We start from the raw sequence: 6,000 nt of genomic DNA, 5'->3' as shown, positions 1-6,000 counted from the left end.
AGAAAGACATCAGAGCACAAAGTAGAAGTGAGGATCAGTAGAACTTAACACAGTGACATAGACAGAGCAGAAGAAAAGAAGCAGAAGTGAAGTGAAGCTGAATTTTATCCAGGATGAAGATCCTCGTCATCATCCTCTACCTGATCTCAGGTCAGATATTCATCTGTAGTAAACTGTATGTGATGTTATTTATCCTGGATTATGAGATTATTAAAGGCTCAGTGAGGTTACTGTCATAAGTGTGATTTTTGTTTGATTGACAGGTCCAGTAGACTGCTCTGATGTGATTGGTTACTCAGGTGGAAGTGTCATTGTGTTCTCTGATATAAACAGGTACAAACACAATAGTAAATATATCTGCAAAGTGAATGAAAAAGACTGCACTGATATAATACGTGTTGACACCAAACGCCACAAAGTTCAAGAAGGAAGATTCCTGTTGTATTCAAACACAAACAACTTCTTCTTAGTATTGATCATAAAGCTGATGCCACAAGATGCTGGAATGTATAGATTTGGACTGGGGGATCAGAGCAACTTGACCATGAACCTAAACATTTATAATTGTGAGTAAAAACGTGTTTACTAGTAACTGTCTAACCACTCACACAAATTCAAAAGCATTAATATTAATTTATTTAGATATATAGAGCTACTGCTTTTATGAAATGTGCAGGATAATACACATCTATAAAGCTTTAAACTAAAAATTATGTATTTTTTTATACAGTATATGTTTTTGTTTAATTGACAGCTACATCTTCTGGGTTGCCAACAATAATAAACGCTTATCTTGGGCAGAATATTACCATCACCTGTAACTATCCAGGGGAGTATGAGAGAAACACCAAATTAGACAACACAGTGAATGATGACATTAAAATTAATCGAATTCTTAATACTAACACAAAATTTCAGAACGGCAGATTCTCCATTTCTGATGACAGAAGTGCTAAAGTTTTCAGTGTGAACATCAGCGACGTGAGAGAAACTGATGAAGTATTTTATTTATTTTGGGTGTAGAATGGAGACGGATCAGTCAGATATTGGACCTACTTTACAGAGGTGTGGCTACATGTTACAGGTGAGCATTTTTTTTTTTGACAAATCACTCAGACTCAAACTCAACCTGTGTACAAACAGGCACACAGACACAGCTACTAAAATGTTATGTCTGTGTACAATTACAGATTATACACTTTCATTCAAGACTAAAGAGAACAAACAAGTGAGTAATTGTGTCTGTGTTTGTGAGTGAGTGAGTGAGTGAGTGAGTGAGTGAGTGAGTGAGTGATGTCTGTGTTTGTGAGTGAGTGAGTGATTGAGTGAGTGTGAGTGTGAATGAGTGAGTGAGTGTGAGTGAGTGAGTGAGTGAGTATAGATGTGTGAGAGTGTGAGTGTGAGTGAGTGAGTAAGTGTGAGTGAGTGAGTGAGTGAGTGAGAGTGAGTTAGTGAGTGAGAGTGAGTGTAAATGTGTGAGAGCGTGAGTGTGAATGAGTGAGTAAGTGTGAGTGAGTGAGTGAGTGAGTGAGTGAGTGAGTGAGTGAGTGAGTGAGTGAGTGAGTGAGTGAGTGAGTGAGTGAGTGAGTGTGAGTGTGAGTGAGTGAGTAAGTGTGAGTGAGTGAGAGTGAGTGAGTTAGTAAGTAAGTGTGAGTGAGTGAGAGTGAGTGTAAATGTGTGAGAGTGTGAGTGTGAGTGAGTGAGTGAGTGAGTGAGTGAGTGAGTAAGTAAGTAAGTAAAGGTTATTTATATAGCACCTTTCACAGATAAAATCACAAAGTGCTTTACAAAATATAACAATAAAACAAAAGTACAATAAAACAATCTTAGAAAGTAGAAAGAGAAATTTTTAGAGATAATAAAACACACTACACCAGAGATGAAACCATAAAAGCCCAGTCAGCTAAAAGCTTGTCTAAATAAGAGTGTCTTCAGTTGCTTTTTAAAGGAATCAGCAGATTCAGCCACACGCAGAGACAGGGGCAACGCGTGCCACAGTCTGGGGGCCACAGACTGAAAAGAAAGATCCCCCCGAGTTTTAAAATGGGTTTTAGGGACCACAAGCAGATTTTGACCTATGACCTCAATGCTCTCGAAGAGCCATAAGGGGTCAACAGGTAAAAAATGTACCCAGGAGCCTTTCCATGAAGGGCTCTATAAGTGAGGACCAAAATTTTAAAATCAATTCTATATTTGATTGGTAACCAGTGAAGAGAGTATAAAACTGGTGTGATGTGAGATCTTCTGCTGGTTCCAGTTAAAAGCCTCGCTGCTGAATTCTGAACAATCTGAAGATGATTTAAAACACGTTTGCTAAGACAAGTAAAAAGTGAATTACAATAGTCCAAACGTGAAGAGATAAAAGCATGTATAATCATCTCTAGGTCTACAATGGACAACATTTTCCTCATTTTAGAAACATTCCGTAAGTGATAAAAACAGCTTTTAACCAACTGTCCTGAATGTTGATCTAAAGACATAGATTTATCAAATACAACACCGAGGTTCCTGAGGCTTGACTGAACAGAAGAGCCCAAAGAACCAAGATGTTGCCTGATCTGTGGAATTTTCTTATCTGGGGCAATGATCAAAGTTTCTGTCTTTTTCGGATTTAGTTAAAGGTAGTTACTGCCCAACCACTCCTTAATACAAGACAGCCACTCCAACAGGCTAGACAGCAAGTGAAACTCAGACTCCCTGAAAGAACAGTATAACTGAATATCATGAGCATATAAGTGATACGACACATGCTTAAAACACTGCATTTTCTGAGCAAGAGGTGTCATATACAGTAAAAACAGCAAAGGACCTAATACTGATCCCTGTGGTACTCCACATGAGAGAGGCACAGTGTCAGACATGATCTGATTTATCACAACAGAAAAAGTTCTATCAGTAAGATAAGAAGAAAACCACTGAAGTACAGACCCAGATAAATCAATAACATTTTGCAAACAATTTAGCAAAATTTTATGGTCAACTGTGTCAAACGCTGAGGTTAGATCCAGTAGAACCAACACTTTGTACTGGCCCGCGTCTGCTGCCATCAAAATGTCACTTGACACTTTAAGAAGAGCTGTCTCAGTTGAGTGCACTTATGTGGAAACCTGATTGAAACTTGTCCAAGATTTGATGGTAATGCAGATAAGTGGAAAGTTGATTAGCTACCACTTTTTCTAAAATTTTGGAGATGAACGGCAATTTAGATATGGGCCGGTAGTTTAAAGGGTCAGCAGGATCCAGGTTTGGCTTTTTTAAAGTGGGGTTCACTACAGCTTGTTTAAAAAAGGAGGGAACCGTGCCAGTAGAAAGAGACAAGTTTATCATATTTACCAGACAGGGAGCAAGCGTATCAGTAGCGTTTAACAGTAGAGTCGTTGGGACAATGTCAGCAGGGCTAGAAGAAGGTTTCATCTTTTTTAATAAAACCTTAATGTCCTGTAGACTGACAGGGGAAAAACAGTCCCAAGAGTGGAGAGTAGAACCTCTATTATAGGTGTGCGAGGAAGGAGAAATACTGTCCTTAATGACCTGCACTTTACTGACAAAGAAATGTAAAAATCTGTTACAGTCAGCTGATGAGTATACAGATACTTGTGGAGCTGGGGGTGAAACAATATTTTTAAAAGTGTCAAACAGGACTTTCGGATTTTACTTATCAACAGCAACTTGATTTATAATACGTCGTTGAGTGCTCACTTTAGATGGATTTGACTCCAAATAAAAAGAAAGATTAAAGAAAATACAACTGTGATCACTCACTTGAATATCGTTAATAGATATTTGATCCACACACAGGCCCAAACTAAAAACCAAGTCCAATGTATGGCCCTTTGTGTGTGTGGGAACAGAGACATGTCGTGTAAAGTTAAAAGACTCGGTCAAAGATAATAATTCTAATGTCGTGTTACAGGAAGCGTCATCTATGTGAATGTTAAAATCACCAACTATTAACATGGACTCCAATTTAATAATATTAGATAAAAACTCAGCAAACTCATCTAAAAACACATGCGCAGGGCCAGGAGGTCTGTGAATTAAAACACAATAGAAAGATTTTGTAGTGCCAACCTTAGACATTTGGTGTTCAAACGAGCTGAAGGAATCCTGACTCAGTTGCCTACAAGAGAAACAGTCACGGTGCACAATGGCAAGTCCACCTCCACGACCTGTTTTGCGGGCTGTACCAAACACAGAACAGTCCGGAGGACGGAGTTCATTCAGATGGACGTAATCCGACCCGCGCTGCCAGGTCTCGGTCAGGCACATAATGTCTAAACATTCCTTGATAAAAACATCATTCAATATAAACGCTTTATTCGCTATAGAGTGAGCGTTCAGCAAGGCAACCCGAATCCGGTTTACGTTAACTCCAGCTAACTGGGGCGTATGGGCAATAGGTTCCGCTCCATTTCTTTCCCCACACAGAGACACGGGGCGCAGAACCCGCTCCCGTAAGCCCGGTATCTGGGCCTGTCGATTTGGAAAAGCTCGGCTATAGTGTGCATCGTAGAGAGGTGGCGTGACTACGACTACACCATATCCTGATGCGCTAATTGGAACCTGCCGCAGGCACCGCTCTACCTGTTCCAGTCCGGACCCACTCGGGGTAAACGTAGATGCCCGGTATCTCCTCAACCTCGTCTGAACACCCGCTCTGGAGCCTTGCTTTTTCCTCTGGCCACGTCCCTTAGACAGCAATAAATACTCCGGCGACGTCAACGAGCACTCAAAGACAGGCGAAAAAATCGGTTTGTACCGGGTCCAATTTCCATAGTCCTCCATAATAAGGTCTCTGATATGAAACAACGTGTGCCGATCATACTTAATAGCAGCCGACACACAATAGTTAGCTGACAGGGCTGATACAGCAACAAATAATACAAGTACAATCACAAATATACGAGAAAACAGAAACAAAAAAGGAGCGACAGCAGAAAACAGGCGCAATCTTGTCGTACGACATCTTGACAAGTGAGTGAGTGAGTGAGTAAGTGTGAGTGAGTGAGTGAGAGTGAGTGTAAATGTGTGAGAGTGTGTGTGAGTGAGTGTGTGAGTGAGTGAGTGAGTGAGTGTGTGAGAGTGAGTGAGTGAGTGAGTGAGAGTGTGAGTGAGTGAGTTAGTGAGTGAGTGAGTGAGAGTGAGTGAGTGTGTGAGAGTGTGAGTGAGTGAGTTAGTGAGTGAGAGTGAGTGTAAATATGTGAGAGTGTGAGTGAGTGAGTGAGTGTAGCATTATTTTCTGAAGCTAGTTTTGTGAATATAATAGAATTCTATAATGTGATTTATTGACACATTTTATTGTGAATAGAACATAAATTTCCTCATTGATATAAAAGCACATGACGATGTTAAAGTGAACACTGAAGTCATTACGGTGAGAGGATTTAAACGACTATCTTTTTTTTTCTGCTTTCAGCTTATGCCTGATTATAATGCTTATTCTGCATCTGGGTATGAAAACATTAAAACTAGCTCAATGTAAAACTGCTGAAGAGAAAGAATCAGTCAGAACTTGCTTGAGCTGCTAAAGGAAATTCTCCTTTACTGTATTTACAAATCTTTATCAATAAAAACACACTAACAACCTGTGTATTAAACACTGCATTCATTTCTCAACATTCGAAAAGATGTTTTTTCATTCTTGTTATATAAATACATTGTTTTTAATAAAAAGAGAACATATATTCAATGATAAACAATTATTAATGCATTAAGGTGACTTACGCTCTGTATTTTGGGTATTTATAAAAGGTAGAGTTTGTCATTTATACCTCCATTAATCAGCTGTGCTGTGAAAATACGTGACAAATTATTTGTACTTGGGTAACCTGCGTACTCGGGTAACCTGCTTACTTGGGTAACCTGCGTTTTTGTACAGCGTCTTGAAAAAGTATGAACTCTTTCTTAAATGGTTCCACATTTGTGTAGTTTAATGACCTGTGAAAGTAAAAAAAAGGGTATAAATATATTTGTTATGTTTGAATCTGCTTGTAAATTTAA

General features: G+C 39.2%; 1 long non-coding RNA gene across 2 annotated transcripts; it reads left to right on the top strand.

Annotated features, from left to right (window-relative positions):
* Positions 1-5,584, top strand: LOC113658101. Of its 2 annotated transcripts, XR_007139218.1 has the most exons (6): positions 1-150; positions 264-333; positions 471-566; positions 755-1,084; positions 1,191-1,228; positions 5,417-5,584. It is a non-coding gene; the product is annotated as an uncharacterized LOC113658101 (long non-coding RNA). The 2 variants fall into 2 exon arrangements; XR_007139217.1 differs by having other exon boundaries at positions 264-566.
* The last annotated feature ends 416 nt before the right edge of the window (positions 5,585-6,000 follow it).

This window comes from Tachysurus fulvidraco, chromosome 23 (genome assembly GCF_022655615.1).
Source record: "Tachysurus fulvidraco isolate hzauxx_2018 chromosome 23, HZAU_PFXX_2.0, whole genome shotgun sequence".
Taxonomy (NCBI): domain Eukaryota; kingdom Metazoa; phylum Chordata; class Actinopteri; order Siluriformes; family Bagridae; genus Tachysurus; species Tachysurus fulvidraco.
Note: the sequence above shows the minus strand (reverse complement) of the source record. Positions and strands in the feature narration are given on the sequence as shown.